General features: G+C 36.5%; 1 protein-coding gene, 1 non-coding gene and 1 pseudogene across 7 annotated transcripts in view; all 3 read right to left on the bottom strand.

Annotated features, from left to right (window-relative positions):
• Nucleotides 1–21,459, bottom strand: part of BBS9 (Bardet-Biedl syndrome 9) — a 477,322-nt gene that overhangs the window by 392,618 nt on the left and 63,245 nt on the right. The window lies entirely within an intron of this gene.
• Nucleotides 10,057–17,200, bottom strand: LOC136128489 (nucleolar protein 56 pseudogene; annotated as a pseudogene).
• Nucleotides 10,897–10,982, bottom strand: LOC136128628 (small nucleolar RNA SNORD86). Its single transcript, XR_010656218.1, has one exon. It is a non-coding gene; the product is annotated as a small nucleolar RNA SNORD86 (small nucleolar RNA).

The raw sequence follows: 21,459 nt of genomic DNA, 5'->3' as shown, positions 1-21,459 counted from the left end.
GTTCACTAAAATGGTCTGTAGCAGAGTGTGTGTGTGTGTGTGTGTGTGTGTGTGTGTGTGTGTGTCCCTGTGCTCAGTTCTTTCCACCATGCATAACCCAGAGCATTTTCCATCATTCATTATTATAGCAACAAGGGCCCCATGGAGGGTAGTTCTGAATACCATTTCCTCCATTTTTCTGCTGTCTTTTTCTTCCTCTGGAATCTATGCAGCAGAGTAAGTGGAGAAGAAGACTACCATTACTCAGCATGCTACATGTTTTCTGAATCTCTCTATGCTCGTATTTCTTTTACACACTGAGTAAAAATACAATCGAAGAAATGCAAACGTGACCTGTGGCCAAGCATACATTGCAGTTCAGCATACAGCTGTCAAAAATACTTGGTCTTTCTCCAAGTCTGAAAAACACATGAAAAACAGCTGTACAGGTAGTCAAAAAGGCAGACAGGAAACATCAAGAGACTTATACATAAGAACAGAAGAGTCCAAAAGTCTGTGGAACTTCCGCTCGTTTTATGCATGCACTTCATGCACAGAAAAAGGTTTTGTTGTTGTTGTTACAGAAAAACTGAAACACTAACTTATTAATCTTTATTGCAAACTTAACTCAAAAATGATACAACATGTTTACTATGAGCAGAGACACAAAAATGTTCAGAGTAGGATTTCAACAGATATTGCCTTAAAAACAATGGTAGATGGATTTCTAGAGCTTGCAGGATAGTAAACTTGCCACTACATATCATTTTGTGCCTTTTCACTCATATCATTATAGAAATAAAACTATCACCATTGTTTTGAGATACATGCTACTATTTGGCTATGCTTAAAAATTAATAATTGGTAATTAATTGAATAAAAGAATAGCTAGCTTCTTTCTTATTACTCTCTCCCTCATATTCTTTTTTATTTGAGCATTTGAAAAGTAATTCGTGTCTAATAATAATGCAATATTCAAGTAGATTCGAAGTTTAAAACCTCAGTTATAAATAAATAAATAAAATTTATTTAAAGCCCTAAGAAAACAGAGGAAACAAATAGGATACATGTGTTGAGCTAAATGGCTAATATTTTTAAATATGTAATGCAGAAAAATTACACAAATTCTCAACTATTATTTAAGTGTTATGCCAATAAATAATTCATGAGACTAATTAAGACTGAGGAAAATAAAAATTGGGTCTACATACTAACTCTTCCTATGAACTTGACTTTTGACATTTTAATGTTCTCATTTTAATAGGAATTTTAATAGCCTCACAAAGACCACTAGTGTGTGTTCCACTAAGCTATTTATCACTATTTTCCCCCCTAAACTGTGAACAAGGTTAATAACATATTATAAAGAAGTTACAACCATTCATTAAATTAGCATTACATGTGATAGATTCAATATGAATGCAATGTTAGAGTTTAAAAGAAGGCCCTAAATATTATGTTATCACTTGCATCCACAAAATATTGGGTGAATTACTTTGTCAGATGTAATGATCATGAAAGATTTGATAACATTCTCCAGAATTCACATTCATTCAACAAATTCCACAAACATTTGCTGTACCTAGTATATGCTAGGAGAGACGGTCGCTACCCTCAGAAAGTTCAGTGAATACGGGAGTTATAACAATGTAAGAACAGAGGCGTACAAAGGCTATGGAAGCATGATTAATCGTATCTGGAAGGATGAAGAAAAGCTTCAGAACAGAAATAACACTTGGGTTTTGCAGGCTGAGAAAGAGTTTGCCAAACGTTCAGAGAAGCAAAAGCAGAAAGCCCACCATTCAGAGACCTGGATTATAGGATTATAAGAAAGCTCTGTTTGAAGAGGAATAAGAGCAGTAAACTCTGAGGGAGGGTGTTGAGTGGAGCGAGATACTGCTGATGAAGATGGCAGGCATGCTCATCAGAACTGATGGCAAAGCCACAACATAAGTCCACATTTGCTGCAACCTTATTTTAGCCCTGAAAGCTCTATCAGATTTCCTCATCTGTACAGCAGTCGTATGAGGAGAAGATTGTAATGGTGCTACTGTAAGAATAAAATACAATAAAAATGCATACTGGCTGGTACCTAATAAGCATTCAATAAATGGTAAGTGTTTGAGATTACTGGATTACCTGTTTCCTTACAGACCAAATTATGTGAAAAACTTAAAATTGAGAGGAAAAAAAATCCTTCAGACCAAAAAGGATAAAATTTAATGTGGGAAGGAGCACACACCAAATCAGAAATTCACACTTTTTGCCAAAGCAAAGGATTTTTAAGACTTCAAGAACTTTGGAAAATCTCTAAAAACCTAGATCTGTGTGAACTGCTGTCTATTCAAGACGATTTTCTGTCCATTTTAAGTATACTTTCCTCAAAACAGCAATTTCTCTAACATGATAACTATTGAAGAAATCTCTAAAGAAGTACATTATGGGTGTGTCAGAAAGCTCTATTTGGGAATGAGCTGTCTCTGCCTCTGTACCCTCCCCCAACACACACATACCCATTTTCTTCCCCTACACCCCACCCTGACTCTCTTTTATTGACGTTTTTTGCAGGATGACCCTGAGTGACATACGAAAGACAAGATAGATGATATCATACAGCAGAGCCCATTATTTATTAGCATTCCTTTCTTCTCTCTCATCCAAAAGGAAAATTCTTAAAGGGTGAGTATAATGTTGGAGATATATTTTTTTAAATAACTGGTTTCAAAGTGAGATAAACTTCTCAAGGTAATAACCAGCCATAAGAAATCCAGAAAACTCTCCCCAAAAAAATCATTTAAAAAAGAAAGAAAATTTAAATACCTCTTCATTTTGTACATTCTTCATTTGCAATATTAACAGTCTAATAAAGCAAAAACACCAAAAGCTAAATATTTGCTTTTTATATATTGTTAACTCTCAATCCTAAAATCGTCATTGTATCAAAAGAAGGAGGTTTTCCCTGGTGGCGCAGTGGTTGAGAGTCCGCCTGCCAATGCAGGGGACACGGGTTCGTGCCCCGGTCCGGGAGGATCCCAAATGCCGCGGAGTGGCAACAGGAGAGGCCCGCGTACCGGGGGGGGGAGGAATAAGAAAAAACTATAGTCTACACTGAATTCACTACAACCAATTAAATTAGGTTGTGAAAAAAATAACTAAAGCCAGGAAATTCTCAGCTGAGGTTCAACTTCATCTAAACTCATACAATTTTAAAAGGCAAATCAAAATGAACTTGGGATAATGACAACAATGACTTTAAGTTTCCTGAACTGTCAATTCTTATCACAAAGTTTGATGTGCCGCTTAACCATTGTTTGGTCTGTTAAATGTCCTTGGATTCTTCTAAAAGAAGCAGTTAAAATACCATATCTTGAATAAAAGTCATGAAAACAAATATACCAAAGTAATCATCTTAATATACAGATGGAATCACATTATCAACCCACTCAAAAACTTCAAAGGTACGCCAGTGTCTCCAGAAATAAGTAGAAATTAATAAGCAGGATATCCAAAGAACTCTTCAGTGTATCCGCTAAATGAACTTTGACTACTACTCCTCATCCAGTCCCAACCACCAAATACTTCAGGTAACATTAGCTTGCCCTAAATGCCCTTATGCATTTGTTACTCTAGTTCAATTCACCTCAGATATCATTCCCTCACCTTAACCTCATAAAATCCCTCTACATATCCTCCATCCCCAGCACCCAACCATTTTGAAGCTTTCTCCAATCCCCTTTAGGCATAAAAAACACACTCTTCCTCTATTCTTTCTTAGTACATTCTGCATCACTGCCTATTAGTACTGACAATATTTTTCCTGGTGATACAGCTAAATTTGGCATATTTCTCTCCCCTCCTCAACTCCCATAAATGAAGCATAAAATCCTTGAAGGTAAGTCGATTTTGTTTTCATGGTCTGGCTCACAGCACTGAGTATAGTCCCTTACATGTCAGTGCTCCAAAAATATCTGTTCAAGTCAACTGAACTCACATGGAAGTAGAAAACCATGTCAAACTGTAGTACTAGGTATCAGGATGCCAATGATCATCAAGTGGGCCAAGATATTTGATAACATTACCATAGTCACATGAAAACCCCTTGAGATTTGGCATTATGCTTTATTCACCACACCTTCCCACCCCAAATAGTCCCTAGTATATAGTAGAGATCAATAAATAATCATTCAATGAATGAATGAATAGCAGCAAAGTAAAAGTGGTATGGAAAAGGCCCTAAAACAATTAGTTTTAATATGTGACACTTAAGAAGCTGAAACTCTAAATTATTTCAGGGCTTAGTACTATGTCAAAAGACAAAGTATTCATTGTATGTGCAACATTAGATACACTAGGAAATACTCTGCTCTTAAGAAAGATAAAGCCTAATAGAAAGACACAAGAAATAAAGGTGGGGTGGGAAAGGATGACAAAAGGAAAATATATAAATGAGAAGGGAAATCACTTAACCATAAAGAATAAATTGTGGCAGCCCAAAGAGGATACCAAAGAAACAGAACGATCTTTAAATCCATCAGTATTTCATAAAACTCTAACTGCAAAAACATACACAGATTAAGCCTTAAAGCTTTAGTAATTATTAGAGCCCTGGGTACAGAGTCTTTCTCTGGGTAATATGAAACAAGGGATTACTACCAGCAGGAAAAGCACCCCTCAAAAGGGTACTGAATAGGATACTCCCTGGCTATTCCTTGTTCTTAGAGCAGGATGGTATATTATAAAAGAATAAATTGAGCAAAGATGGGAAAAGTATCAAATGTAGCATAAAGTATTAATATGTAGTGGAAGGAGCAATGATTTTGAATCAAAAAGACAACCTGGTAATGTTTTAATCCTGCTCTGACACATTCTAGATACATGACTTGGCTATTTTGTTTAATTTCGTTCACTCTGTTTCTTCACATGCAAAATAAACCCTATCACAATCTCTGTACCCCACTGGATTGCTGTAAAGATACGGAACATATGCAAACTATCCAGTTCAGGACCTGGAACATGGTAGGAATGCATGCCAATCTTAATTCCAAATACAGCACACTTAAATAATCAAACCAACTTTCCCTAGTACCTACACTTATATCTTGAACATCAGATACAGTAGTTTAGTCATTAAGTCTCACTCCTTATGCATAAAAGGGAAGTAAACATCTCAGGGAAAAGTTAGGAAAAAAGGTGACCAGGAAGTTGGAAATGGTTCAGTTCAGAAGTTCCAATCTTTATTTGCTAAAGTACTTGGCTCTTGAATTTCACTGATCTATAAAATTTCAGAAACTACTGGGGAACATCATAGGTTGTCAACCTTGTAAACTGCCCAATAAGGATATTTAAAAAAAAAAAAAACCATAAAGACTATCATCACCAACATTTTCTACAAAGACAATGTAAAACAAATAAGTAGGAAGTAGAAAATGTTAGTCCTCAATATAGCTCTTTAACTGAACAAATTTTAGCTTTATGAAAAATTCACTTCATTAGCTAATTTTTTTTCATTACCTTAAGACCATTTAAAACTTTAAGGGGGGGGCTTCCCTGGTGGCGCAGTGGTTGGGAATCTGCCTGCTAATGCGGGGGACACGGGTTCGGGCCCTGGTCTGGGAGGATCTCACGTGCCGCGGAGCGACTGGGCCTGTGAGCCACGGCTGCTTGGCCTGCGCGTCTGGAGCCTGTGCTCCGCAACGAGAGGCCGCGATAGTGAGAGGCCCGCGCACCACAAGGAGTGGCCCCAGCTTGCCATGACTGGAGGGAGCCCTCGCGCAGGGGCGAGGACCCAACACAGCAAAAATAAATAAACAAATTAATGGACTCCTACCCCCAACATCTAAAAAAAAAAAAAAAAAAAAAACTTTAAGGGGGAATAGCATTTGCAAACCACTAGTTTATCCTAGCATGAACCACTTTTAAAGAACCCCCGCACCAGCACTTAAATACCACTAGTATAAAAAAAACTCAGAAAACAAGCACAAAAAGTTTTCCCGTTAGAAGAAGAAAGGAAAAACTGGTTCCGAAACCTATTCAGGCCTAGGTTAGGTGAGGAAACAAGCATTTTCCATAATATGCTGGCTCTTTACAAACTCACCACTGTCAGACTTCTGGAATCAAAAAGTGAGGCAAAGGCTCCCCCTGCTGACAAGTAGACAAAGAATCTAATCCTATCAAAAGGCAGCTGACTTCAAAAATCTTTCCAATACTGACTGGATATCGCATGGGCTTTTAATATTCTCTATCAAAGACTAGTTTTACTTTATATCCTAAAACACTGGACTATAGCTCCATCTGATACAAATGTGAAAGACATTTATAACTAGGTAATACTCCGTGTACATTTCAATAAATCTTTCTAAACCAGCTTTCAAATTTCTTGGTGTCTGCTCTATGCTCTAAAGCTTAACTGAGCTAGAATGTCATACAGAGAGGAAATTAAAGAAGGCTAAAGAAATGAGGTGGGTTTCAAGAGGTTACGTAGAACAAAGGTAAGCAATCTATAAATGCATTAACGGCCTTCTCTCACAGAAATCTCATGAGATTAAAAGAAGCAAATTAAAGTCTTCAAAATTAACAATAACAGCAGGTTACAAGCACTGGCCCATATATTATTAACACATCCAACTCTATCAACTATTCTATAACTTGGGAAGATCAAGAACTATTGCTCTCATTTGACTATAGAGAGACCTAAGGCTCAGGAAAGTTCGATGTTTGTTAAGGACACACAGCTGGTGAGTAGCAGAGGCAGAATTCAACCCTATACATCTTCTAATCTTCATTCTGCTTCTCCAACTGAAAACTATGCATAAAGTAGATACTCTAATGACATAATCTCTAAATTCCTTTCTGATTTCAAATTTAACATGGCCTAACATCACAAATGCACTTGGTATGCTTATAAATAACATCAGATTTAAATAGAAAATGTTAAATATTTCACTTTGGCAGACAAAACTTGATACGGCTGCTTGGTAAATTCTTTGCTATAATTTATTTATTCTTGTCTTATTTCCAAAAGCATTGCTTGCAAAGGTAAATAAAACTAAACAAATTCTAAACTAAGTAGATGAGGAGAACAGCAGATAAAACCCTGATTCTCCCACTAAAATTACTGAATAAAATGTTTGTTAAAAGCAGCATTTTTGAGTACATCAATATGCTGCCCCCCCTTAAAAAAAGGTAAATAAAATTCAGAAGCCAAACACTAAGTGACCGTGAGAACCCACAAAGGTAAACAGAACCCCTGGGGCAATCTCTTAAATCATATACCCTCAGCATCAGTTTTCATAGTCTCAAAATGACATGTAGTAAAGGAGAAAAACCTTGGAGTCCACTCTAGGTGGGAAATCCAATTGATCCTGTACATTATCTTTCTCCCCCCTGGTACAAAGCTAAGACCACAAAGGGCTCTACCTTAAGTGTAAGGAGAACTTCGAACTAGCATTCCCCCCACCCCCACCCAAGCCCAAGAGAAAGCAAAATAAAGTGCATATCTCAAAACTTGGAACGAGATAAAGGAGAAACATCTCTCCTAAGAATCCACAACCCCCAAGCTGATCTTAATATGGGTTTTCAGACCAAATTCACTCTATTGACTTGCCCAAGAAGCCTCAATCTGTGAAGTTAGTAAAAGTGATCCTGGGTTAGAAGTACCACCAAATCCCTGACAAAAGACAACTCAAATATTTGAAGGGACACACCAATCATTCCCATGGATAAAGTTCCAAGAATATGACCTCACAGGCAAAAATCACAATAAACAAGGAATTGGAGGCAATATGAGCAAGAGACAGCAAAAATAATAGCATAATCGGAAATGCAAAGACTTCATTTACTGAAATTATCAACAGAGAATAAAAGTACTACATTTTATGTTTAAGGAAATAAAAACAGGTATTAAAAATATGAATAAAAGATTTTATCAATCACCAAGCAGATTTTTAAAAGGACCAAATAAACTTTGAGAAATAATAAATATAATAACTAGACTTAACAAAGTTAATAAAACTCCAAGAGTAGTTTCAATAGAATTTAGTCTCCGAATAGCAGTGATTTAGGAAACAGGAAAATACATCTAAGAAATAATCTAGAATGCATTAGTAAGAAACACAGAGACAGAAAATACAAGTGCAGTTAAGAGACTTGAACAATAACATAAGATGGTCTAACATGTATCTAATTGGATTTTCATTAAGAGATAATGGAGAGAATATGAAAGAGGCAATATTCAAAGAAATAATAGCTGAAAATTTTCCAGAATTGTTGAAAGGCACTAATCCTAAAACCAGGTTTACGCCAAATAAATTCCAAATAGGATAAGTAAAAATAAATCCTCCCTTAGATACCCAACAGAGAAACTGCAGAACACCAAAGGCAAAGAGAATTTCTTAAAAGCAATAGAGAAAAGACAGATTAACTAGCAAAAGAATAACAGCTAGACTAAAAGTTGACTTCTTAACACCAGTGGAAGCCAGAATAGAGCAGAATATTATCTTTTGTGTAGCAAGAAAAATAACTATCAACATAACATTATATTCCCAGACTTCCTCCCATTCCCTCCAAAAAAAAAATTTAATGTTGTTACAAATATGCCATTCACAATAGCAACCAAAGCAATTAAGTTCCTAACACACTGACTCTAACTCAACTTTCAGATCTTAACTTCCTTAGGAAGGCCAAATTAGGCAATATACACCTAAAATATACCCTCGTTATCATGGCATCTTTTCCTTCATAGCACTTGTGATTTTATACCTATTTCTATGATTATCTACTGACTGTGTACTTCCCTTTCCAAACTTAATGAAGCCATAGACTTCTATACTTAGCACCATATTGTTTACCACCATACTTGGTACATAAGTGAAAGGAAAGAAGGAAGGAAAGACGCAGGGAGGTTATAACAAACAAATAAACAACTAATATAGATAAAAAGTAATATTTTTACTAAAAGACATAAAAGGACAGCTAAATTATATTCCTGGATGGGAAGAATTAATATATAAACATGTCAGTTATGCACTAAAATAATCTATAGATTTGATGCAATGCCAGACAAAATTCCAGCATGATTTTTTCATGGAACTCAATAAACTATTTTTCAAACCTGAAAGGAAAGTATAAAAAAAGCAAGAATAACCTATAAATATTTAAAAACAAGATCAATAAAGAATGATTACTCCTCTCACATATCAAAACATACTATACATTACATTTGTTAAATACAGTATTGGCATTCTTTATAGATACACTATCTATGGACAAATAAATCAAGGGAAAGGAATAGAGTCTAAGAGCAAATTACAGATTATATGGGAATTCAGCATATAAGAAAATTAGCATTTCAAATTATAAAAAGAATACTCACAAATGGTGCTTGGACAACAGGGTATACACTTGGGAAAAAAATTAAATTAGAGCCCTACTATATACGATACTTAAAACTAAATTCCAGAAAAGTTAAGAAAACATATGAAAATATTTTAGAATCGTAGTATAGGAAAGGTCTTCATTAGAATGATACAAAGATCAGAAGCCAAAACAAAAAAGATCAAAACGTTTAACATCATAAAAAATTAAAGTATTTGTCCCATTAAGTAAATGAACAAGGTTAAAATAATCATTCACAGGACACAACCTGGGGCAAATTGCTTAATCTTGCCAAGCCTAAATTTTCTTGTGCCTGAAATGAAAATAATGACCTGATTTACAGGGTTGTTTTGAGAATTAAATGAGAAAGTTAAGGTTAAATCCTTAGCACAGTCTTAGGTGGTAGCACCTGGCAAGTGCCCAATAAATATTTTTTGCTACTATTTTAAATTATGAAAATTTAACAGATCACTTTTGCCCATTAAGTGGAGATTTTGAAATTTTTAAAAAATGATAATACATGATGTAGGCACAGACATTACACATAGCTGAGAAAAGGATATATTTGGCCCATCTCCCTGACATAAAACAGTTTATAATGTGTATCAAAAGCTTTTTGTCTCAGTATCTAGTCTTAGGATTTTTTTGAAAATGTTTTTACTTTTATTGGACTATAGGGGATGGATTGAGAAATATCTCTGCAAGTTATGCCCCATTAGGGAAATGTCCATTCTCATTTTCCTGGGACAGCTTTCGGAGCTTTTTCTTTTCCTTGGAGCTGCTGCTCTTGCTGGCAGCGGCCTCTTCAGGTCCACTGTTGCGTGGCTCCTACTTGGAAGAGAATTTCCTCTTTTTCTTGGGGACACTCTTGTTTCCTGACTCTTCAGGGTCATTAACTGGCTCCTCTTTGGGCAAAGATTTCTTCCTCTTGGGAAGACTTCCACTGCCAGCTATCTCTTCAAGATCACTACTAACCAGCTCCTCCTTGGAAAAAGATTTCTTTTTCTTGGGTTTGGAGAAGGAGACGGATGGGTCTTCTATTCCATTCTCCTACGGAGTCTCCTAGGGCTTTTGCTTTTGCTTCTTTTTGGGACTTTCACTTATCTCCTCAACACCCCTCTAGAGTACTACTACTGTTTTCTGAAGATGCCAGGGAAATTGCAGCCAGCCATTTCTTTTCCTTCTTCAAGCATTACTTCTCCTGTTTCTCCAGCTTCCTAGTAATCTCAGCAGCCACTTCCTCTGAACCATTACCTCCTTCATGACATCCAGATTATTTCGTGGAATCTATCCAGTCTTACAGAAGGACGGCTGCTCCTCAACTTGTTCTAGAAGCTTCTCCCCAAACACACTGGTGGGTACCTCAGAGAAGCAATCAATTCATGAGGCAAAACTGCATTTGTTTGCCAGGTATCAGGAGATGCAGCCTTTGTTCTTAGCAGCTGCTCAACCAATGAAGGTAGAGTGGAAAATGAGTCCATATTTTGGGATGTTAGCCCTTTTCTTCAGGGCTCGGGAAATGCGGTCCTTTTGCTGGGTCCAGGGAATCACTCAGACACCAGGACTAGCCATCACCCCCATAGCAGAGGCCTGTATAGGTCAGGGAGCCCTGGTCAAACATTACCATGATCCCCACAGTTTAGAATTTTAGAAAAAAAAAAAAAGTCCTAGGATTTTAGTAGAAAAGTAACTGCTAGGGGCTGGGGATAGAGGAAATAGGGAGAGGTTGGTAAAAGGGTACAAATTTTCAACTATGAAGTGAATAAGGCCTGAAGATCTAATGTAAAACATGTAGTTGATAGCACTGTACTGTATGATTAAAATTTGTTAAGAGAGTAGAACTTAGATGTCCTCACCAAAAACAAGAGAAATATGTGAGTTGATGGATGTGTTTGAAATGGGGGGGAAACCCTTTTTATTTTGAATTTTTGAATTTTATTTTATTTTTTTATACAGCAAGTTATTATTAGTTATCCATTTTATACATATTAGTATATATATGTAAATCCCAACCTCCCAATTCATCATACCACCACCACCACCCTGTCACTTTCCCCCCTTGGTGTCCATACATCTGTTCTCTACATCTGTGTCTCTATTTCTGCCCTGCAGACCAGTTCATCTGTACCATTTTCCTAGGTTCCACATACATGCGTTAATGTACGATATTTGCTTTTCTCTTTCAGACTTACTTCACTCTGTATGACAGTCTCCAGATCCATCCATGTCTCTACAAATGACCCAATTTCATTCCTTTTTATAGCTGAGTAATATTCCATTGTATTTATGTGCCACATCTTCTTTATCCATTCATCTGTCGTTGGACATTTAGGTTGCTCCCATGACCTGGCTAGTGTAATTAGTGCTGCAATGAACATTGGGGTGCACGTCTTTTTTTTTTTTTTTTTTTTTTTTTAGCACGTCTTTTTGAATTATGGTTTTCTCTGGGTATATGCCCAGTAGTGGGATTGCTGGGTCATATAGTAATTTTATTTTTAGTTTTTTAAGGAACCTCCATACTGTTATCCATAGTGGCTGTATAAATTTACATTCCCAGAAACAGTACAAGAGGGTTCCCTTTTCTCCACACCCTCGCCAGCATTTGGTGTTTGTAGATTTTCTGATGATGCCAATTCTAACTGGTGTGAGGTGATACCTCATTTGCATTTTGCATTTGCATTTCTCTAATAATTACTGGTGTTGAGCAGCTTTTCAGGTGCTTCTTGGCCATCTGTATGTCTTCTTTGGTGAAATGTCTATTTAGGTCTTCGGCCCATTTTTGGATTGGGTTGTTTGTTTTTTTAATATTGAGCTGCATGAGCTGTTTAAATATTTTGGAGATTAATCCTTTGTCTGTTGATTTGTTTGCAAATATTTTCTCCCATTCTGAGGGTTGTCTTTTTGTCTTGTTTGTAGTTTCCTTTGCTGTGCAAAAGCTTTTAAGTTTCATTAGGTCCCATTTGTTTATTTTTGTTTTTATTTCCATTACTCTAGGAGGTGGATCAAAAAATATCTTGCTGGGATTTCTGTCAAAGAGTGCTCTTCCTATGTTTTCCTCTAAGAGTTTTATAGTGTCCGGTCTTACATTTAGGTCTCGAATCCATTTTGACTTTATTTTTGTGTATGATGTTAGGGAGTGTTCTAATTTCATTCTTTTACATGTAACTGTCCAGTTTTCCCAGCACCACTTATTGAAGAGACTGTCTTTTCTCCATTGTATATCCTTGCCTCCTTTGTCATAGATTAGTGGACCATAGGTGCATGGGTTTATCTCTGGGCTTTCTATCCTGTTCCATTGATCTATATTTCTGTTATTGTACCAGTACCATATTGTCTTGAGTACTGTAGCTTTGTAGTATAGTCTGAAGTCAGGGAGTCTGATTCCTCCAGCTCCGTTTTTTTCCCTCAAGACTACTTTGGCTATTCTGTGTCTTTTGTGTCTCCATACAAATTTTAAGATTTTTTGTTCTAGTTCTGTAAAAAATGCCATTGGTAATTTGATAGGGATTGCATTGAATCTGTAGATTGCTTTGGGTAGTATAGTCATTTTCACAACACTGATTCTTCCAATCCAAGAATATGGTATATCTTTCCATCTGTATCATCTTTAATTTCTTTCATCAGTGTCTTATAGTTTTCTGCATACAGGTCTTTTGTCTCCCTAAGTAGGTTAATTCCCAGGTATTTAATTCTTTTTGTTGCAATGGTATATGGGAGTGTTTCCTTCATTTCTCTTTCAGATTTTTCATCATTAATGTATAGTAATGGAAGAGATTTCTGTGCATTAATTTTGTATCCTGCAACTTTACCAAATTCATTGATTAGCTCTAGTAGTTTTCTGGTATCATCTTTAGGATTCTCTATGTATAGTATCATGTCATCTGCAAACAGTGACAGTTTTACTTCTTCTTTTCCAATTAGTATTCCTTTTATTTCTTTTCCTTCTCTGATTGCCATGGCTAGGACTTCCAAAACTATGTTGAATAATAGTGACGAGAGTGGACATCCTTGTTTTGTTCCTGATCTTAGAGGAAATGCTTTCAGTTTTTCACCACTGAGAATGATGTTTGCTGTGGGTTTGTCAGATATGGCCTTTATTATGTTGGGGTATGTTCCCTCTATGCCCACTTTCTGGAGAGATTTTATCATAAATGGGTGTTGAATTTTGTCAAAAGCTTTTTCTGCATCTATCGAGATGATCGTATGGTTTTTATTTTCAGTTTGTTAATATAGTGTACCACAGTGATTGATTTGCATATATTGAAGAATCGTTGCATCCCTGGGATAAATCCCATTTGATCATGGTGTATGATCCTTTTAATATGTTGTTGGATTCTGTTTGCTAGTATTTTGTTGAGGATTTTTGCATCTATATTCATCAGTGATATTGGTCTGTAATTTTCTTTTTTGTAGTATCTTTGTCTGGTTTTGGTATCAGGGTGATGGTGGCCTCATAGAATGAGTTTGGGAGTGTTCCTTCCTCTGCAATATTTTGGAAGAGTTTGAGAAGGATGGGTGTTAGCTCTTCTCTAAATGTTTGATAGAATTCACCTGTGAAGCCATCTGGTCCTGGACTTTTGTTTGTTGTTGGAAGATTTTTAATCACAGTTTCAATTTCATTACTTGTGATTGGTCTGTTCATATTTTCTATTTCTTCCTGGTTCAGTCTTGGAAGGTTATACCTTTTGAAGAATTTGTCCATTTCTTCCAGGTTGTCATTTTATTGGCATAGAGTTGCTTGCAGTAGTCTCTTAGGATGCTTTGTATTTCTGCGGTGTCTGTTGTAACTTCTCCTTTTTCATTTCTAATTTTATTGATTTGAGTCCTCTCCCTCTTTTTCTTGATGAGTCTGGCTAATGGTTTATCAATTTTGTTTATCTTCTCAAAGAACCAGCTTTTAGTTGTATTGCTCTTTGCTATTGTTTTCTTTGTTTCTATTTCAGTTATTTCTGCTCTGATCTTTATGATTTCTTTCCTTTTGCTAACTTTGGGTTTTGTTTGTTCTTCTTTCTCTAGTTCCTTTAAGTGTAAGGTTAGATTGTTTATTTGAGATTTTTCTTGTTTCTTGAGGTAGGCTTGTGAAGCTATAAACTTCCCTTTTATAACTGCTTTTGCTGCATCCCATAGGTTTTGGATCATCATGTTTTCATTGTCATTTGTCTCTAGGTATTTTTTGATTTCCTCTTTGATTTCTAATGTGATCTCTTGGTTATTTAGTCACGTATTGTTTAGCCTCCATATGTTTGTGTTTTGTATGTTTTTTTCCCTGTAATTCATTTCTAATCTCATAGTGTTGTGGTCAGAAAAGATGCTTGATATGGTTTAAATTTTCTTAAATTTACTGAGGCTTGATTTGTGACCCAAGATGTGATCTATCCTGGAGAATGTTCCGTGCGCACTTGAGAAGAAAGTGTAATCTGCTGTTTTTGGATGGAATGTCTTATAAATATCAATTAAATCTATCTGGTCTATTGTGTCATTTAAAGCTTCTGTTTCCTTATTTATTTTCATTTTGCGTGATCTGTCCATTGGTGTAAGTGAGGTGTTAATGTCCTCCATTATTATTGTGTTACTGTCAATTTCCTCTTTTATAGCTGTTAGCAGTTGCCTTATGTATTGAGGTACTACTATGTTGGGTGCATATATATTTATAATTGTTATATCTTCTTCTTGGATTGATCATTATGTAGTGTCCTTCCTTGTTTCTTGTGACATTCTTTATTTTAAAGTCTATTTTACCTGATATGAGTATTGTTACTCCAGCTGTCTTTTGATTTCCATTTGCATGGAATATCTTTTTCCATCCCCTCACTTTCAGTCTGTATGTGTCTCTAGGTCTGAAGTGGGTCTCTTATAGACAGCATATATATGGGTCTTGTTTTTGTATCCATTCAGTGAGCCTGTGTCTTTCAGTTAGAGCATTTAATCCATTCACATTTAAGGTAATTATCAATATGTATGTTCCTATGACCACTTTCTTAATTTTTATGGGTTTGTTTTTGTAGGTCCTTTTCTTCGCTTGTGTTTCCCACTTAGAGAAGTTCCTTTAGCATTTGTTGTAGAGCTGGTATGGTGGTGCTGAATTCTCTTAGCTTTTGTTTGTCTGTAAAGTTTTTGATTTCTCTGTGGAATCTGAATGAGATCCTTGCCGGGTAGAGTAATCTTGGTTGTAGGTTCTTCCCTTTGATCACTTTAAATATATCATGCCACTTGAAATGGGGAGAATCCTTAAACAATGTGTACCTATATCAAATCACCATGATGTACACTTTAAATATCTTACAATTTTATATGTTAATTATACCTCAACAAAGCTAAATTAAAATAAGAAAATTTTAAAAATACAGTGGTCATAATTACCAGTATTTGAACCTCTCTCTGAGTGTCTGTTAGAATTTCTACTGTCTGTTTCTATGAGTTTAACTTTTTTTTTAGATTCCCCATAAGTGAATGCAGCATTTTGTCTTTCTCTGTCATTTCACTTAGCATAATGCCCTCAACATCCATCCATGATGTCACAAATAGCAGGATTTCCTTCCTTCTCATAGCTGAATAATATTCCATTATATGTATCTACCACTTCTTCTTTATCCATTCATCTATTGATGGTTCTTATGTTGTTCCATAACTTGGCTGTTGTGAATAATGCAGTGAACATGGGAGTATAGGTATCTCTTCAAACTCCTGTTTTCATTTCCTTTGGATATATAACCACAAGTGGGATGCTGGATCATATGGTAGTTCTATTATTAATTTTTTGAGGAGACTTCATACTGTTTTCCATAGTAGCTGCACCAGTTTACATTCCTATCAACAATGAATAAGGGTTCTCCTTTCTCCACATCCTCACTAACATTTGTTGTCTCTTGTCTTTTTTCATGATAGCCATTCTAACAGGTGTGAGACAGTATCTCATTGTGGTTTTGATTTGCATTTTCCTGATAATTAGTATTATTGAGCACATTTCATGTACCTGTTGGCCATCTGGATATCTTCTTTGAGAAAATGTCTATTCAGTTCCTCTGTCCATTTTTAAATTGGATTGTTTGGGGGTTTTTCTATTGAGTTGTATGAGTCCTTTATATATTTTGGATATTAATTCTTTATCAGATATATGATTTGCAAATATTTTCTCCCATTCCACAGGTCACCTTTTCATTTTGTTGATGGTTTCCCTTGCTGTACAGAAACTTTTTAGTTTGATGTAATCCCACCTGGTTTTGGCGGGGTTTGGGGGGTTTTTTAGGCAGTGATTATTTATTTTAAAATTTGCAACTAATCTCATGGATACATTTTTTTTATAATAATTTCAATGATACAGTCAAAGGAAAGGTCCACCTTTGGCCCCACCCACTTTTCTTTCCAAAGAATTTATCCAAAAATGTGACAGAAATAGCAAATCTGAATGGTCATCATTTTCTCAGTAATAAAAATGTATGCTAGCTACTCCTTGCTTCTCAATTTGGATCATCAGGCAACTTTTCTGTGGGTACAAAATTTCTAGCATTTCTATTTCTCTTGATTTTTTGTGGTGCTAAAAAGTGTTCTTTTTATTCTTTCCAGTTTTATTGATATAATATTTGAAAATTGTTAGGAGAGTAGATCCTAAGAGTTCTCATCACAAGGAAAAATATATTTTTTTCTTTTTTCTTTTTTTTTGTATCATATGATGGATGTTAACTTACTGTGGTAATCATTTTACAGTACATGTAAGTCAGATCATTCATGCTGTATACTTTAAACTTATACAGTGTTATATGCCACTTGTTTATTTTTTCTTTGTTGCCTTTGCTTTCGGTGCCAAATCCAAAACATCATTGCCATGATCAACATCAAGATTACCCTCCATGTTTCCTTCTAGGGGTTTTATGGTTTCAGGTCTTACATTTAAGTCTTTCATCCATTTGGAGTTGATTTTTGTGTATGGTATAAGATAGGGGTCCAGTTTCATTCTTTTGTATGTGGCAATTCAGTTTTTCCGGCACCATTATTGAAGAGACTATCCTTTCCTCATTCTGTATTCTTGGTTCCTTTGTCATAAATTAATTTCTGAGCTCTCTATTCTGTTCAATTGATTTACATACCGATTTTTATGTCAATACCATATTGTTTTGATTACTATATATTTTTAATACAGTTTGAATTCAGGAAGTATGATTTCTCCAGCTTTGATCTTTTTTTCTCAAGATTGCTTTGACTACTTGGGGTCTTCTCTGGTTCCATACAAGTTTCAGGATGACCACAGTATTTTTAAAAGCAAAATATTTTAAAGGCAAAATTTAACAGTGGTAAATCATAGAATTCTCTATAATCATTTAGAATTATATTACAGTAGAATATTTGTTGATTTGGTAAATATTTGTGATATTGTTAAGCGAGAAAAAGACCTTAAAAGAGTAAATACAGGGATGTCCCTGGTGGCACAGTGGTTAAGAATCCGCCTGCCAACACAGGGGACACGGGTTCGATCCCTGGTCCAGGAAGATCCCACATGCTGCAGAGCAACTAAGCCCATGTGCCACAACTACTGAGCCTGAGCTCTAGAGCCTGCGAGCCACAACTACTGAGCCCACGTGCCACAACTACTGAAGCCCGCGTGCCTAGAGCCCGTGCTCCGCAACAAGAAGCCACCGCAATGAGAAGCCCACACACCATAACGAAGAGTAGCCCCCGCTCACCGCAACTAGAGCAAGCCTGCATGCAGCAATGAAGACCCAACACAGCCAAAAAATGAATAAGTAAATAAATAAATAAATGTTCCTTAAAAAAGAAAGAGTAAATACAATATGAATCTGGTTTTATGACATAAAAACTCAAAATAAAAAGGCGAAATAAATACACTAGAGTAGTCATAATGATTAGTTAGCTCTTAGTGTCAAGTAGAGATTATTTTATTTCCCTTCTCATATAAACCTCATCCAAAGTTTCCAAAATGAACACGTCACTTAAAAAAATTTTTTTTAATGGAGGAGGCAGGCATCCATCAAACTTCCCACCATTCCTGAAGCTCAGGCCCCACCAATGATTGGCTCTTCCACAGGTATAAAGATCAAAGTTCAAGCAAACATTTTTAAAAATCCATTACCAAACATATAAATTGAACCTTGGCAAGAAGGCAAATACATTAAAACGCTTTTGGAAAAATGATGACCTAAGTTTTAAAATTGCTGATTTATAGTCTTCCTTCCAGAAGCAGACAAAAAGCATCTATCCTTAGGCAGGCTATACTTATTTCATGAAATAAAACAATGCCCTCTGTACATGAAATACCTCTTTATTCTTAAGGATGAGGGAGAAGGGAAGAAAAGCAAGGAGAAAACAGAGAGGAAATGCGTTCACCTCATCATATACTAACTGATGCCACTTCTAGAGAAGCCCTGTTTCTACTGACTATAAAATATCATTTGAGCCATGAAAATGCCAGACTCCTACTGAACTTGATCTTCACCAGGATAAGAGTTTGAAAAAACACTAATGCTGAGTAGCCTACCTAGAAAGCCCTGATACATTTGGAATCTTTATCAATTTATTTTCACATGGTAAACAGCCAACAAAAGTCAGAAACAAGTGATAACAACATTATTTCTCTAGAAGATGATAAAGACCTTAAAGGCCATCAAGAGTAGAATACCTGTGGTTCAAGTCCACCAGCTCCCAGACTGGGTTCAAAATTAATCAGAAGAAAATATTACACGATGACTTTTGTTGTTTAGTATCATTATCAGATTGATGTATGTTACTCTCATCTCTCCAGCCATGTGGAAAGATCCTTATGGAAGGAATAATAAGCATTCAAAAAATATTTGTCTGACTGAATCTTGGTTTTTCATTCCTGCTAATAGCTATGGTTTTTCTTCAGTAGCTTTCTGGAACTCTTCCATTACTCAAATGGGCTTTCAGTGAGAAGGTTAATTAAAATGACTGTTAAAGAATGTACTAGATAACTGTAGTACCGGAAGTGAGGAAACTCCTGTGCTCAACTTATTTGATCAAACTCTGCAAATTTTCTAGAATGTTTAGCCAACTGCCTCTATTCTCCATCATAAGATCAACAAATATAACTGTACTCCTGAGTGTAATAAAATGTAAATAATAAAGTACATGTCACAGTCAGTCCAATGGACTAGTCACCTGTGAGCTTTACTCTGAGCCTATATATCAAAGCAGAGTGAGCCAATGCAAAATGAGGTTGTCCACAATAGTAAATTTTGGAAGCAATCTCCATGGCTAAATAAATTATGAAATACCCATATATAGAATTCTATGGGGACTTCCCTGGTGGCGCAGTGGTTAAGAATCCGCCTCCCAATACAGGAGACATGGGTTTGAGCCCTGGTCGGGGAAGATCCCACATGCCATGGAGCAACTAAGCCTGTACACCACAACTACTGAGCCTGTGTTCTAGAGCCGACGAGTCACAACTACTGAGCCCACGTGCCACAACTACTGAAGCCCACATGCCTAGAGCCCGTGCTCCACAACAAGAGAAGCCACGGCAATGAGAAGCCCATGCACCGCAACAAAGAACAGTCCCCCCTTGCCACAACTAGAGAAAGCCCGAGAGCAGCAACAAACACCCAGTGCAGCCAAAACTAAATAAATAAATTTATAAAGAAAAAGAATTCTATGAAGCCCATACAAGAACGAGGTAAGCGGGCTTCCCTGGTGGCGCAGTGGTTGAGAGTCCGCCTGCCGATGCAGGGGACACGGGTTCGTGCCCCGGTCCGGGAAGATCCCACATGCCGCAGAGCGGCTGGGCCCGTGAGCCATGGCCACTGAACCTGCGCGTTCGGAGCCTGTGCTCCGCAACAGTGAGAGGCCCGCGTACCGCAAAAAAAAAAAAAAAAAAAAAAAAAGAACGAGGTAAGCCTATGCATTTGGACATGGAAAGATATCCATGTAAATGAAATGAGCAAATTATAGATGAACATATAGAGAGTGATCCCATTGACATAAAACAAAATAAAACAAAACCAAATATGTTTATAAATGCACTGAATAATGTATGCAATTGCAATGTTGTTCACTAAACTGTTTACCTTGAGAGAGGAGTAAAATTTCATAGGCAGCAAGGAAATAAAAACGGGGCTTTCCGTTTTTATTCTTTTTTTAAAATATAACAATATATTTATGTTTTTAATAAATATATAAAGAATTACAAATACATTCAATGATTTATAAAAAGGAAAATATTAAAAGCATTAGATAGTGTATATACCAACAGAAATTAATTATGATGTACAGTTGACCTTTGGACACAACAGGGGTTGGGGTACCGACCCTCCACACAGTCTAAACTCCGAGCCTAACTTTACAATCAATCTTCCATATCCATGGTTCCACATGAGTAGATTCAACCAACCAAGAATTGTGTAGTACTATAGTATGTATTCATTGAAAAAAATCCAAGTATAAGTGGACCCCTGTAGTTCAAACCCATGTTGTTCAACAGTCAACTTATATGTATGCATAAAACACAAATTCTATGCCATTAAAAAGGATGTAGATTTATATTCACTGACAGTCACAATTTATAAGGCAAAATGGCCAGGAATGAACAGTATTACCCATTTTGTTTAAAGCAGCAGTCCCCCAACCTTTCTGGCACCAGGGGCCAGTTTCGTGGAAGACAATTTTTCCACGGCCGGGGGTGGGAAGTGGGGGGGGATCATTCAGGTTGGTAATGCAAGCGATGTGGGGGATGGTTCAGGCAGTAATGAGAGTGATGGGGAGCGATGGGGAGCAGCAGATGAAAGTTTGCTCGCTAGCCCATGGCTCACCTCCTGCTGTGCAGCCCGGTTCCTAACAGGTTCTGAACAGGGGCTGGGGACCCCTGGTTTAAAGTATATGTGTGTATATAGGAACTTCCCTGGTGGTCCAGTGGCTAAGGCTCCATGCTCCCAGTGCAGGGGTGGCCTGGGTTCCATCCCTGGTTGGGGAACTAGATCACGCATGTTGCAACAAAGAGTTCCCACATGCCCCAACTAAAAAGATCCCGTGTGCCACAACTAAGACTCAGTGCAGCCAAATAAGTAAATATTTAAAATAAATAAATAAAACATATATGTGTATATAAATGAATATATAAAAGTCAATAATCACAATTAG

The sequence above is a fragment of the Phocoena phocoena genome, chromosome 9 (genome assembly GCF_963924675.1).
Source record: "Phocoena phocoena chromosome 9, mPhoPho1.1, whole genome shotgun sequence".
Taxonomy (NCBI): Eukaryota; Metazoa; Chordata; class Mammalia; order Artiodactyla; family Phocoenidae; genus Phocoena; species Phocoena phocoena.
Note: the sequence above shows the minus strand (reverse complement) of the source record. Positions and strands in the feature narration are given on the sequence as shown.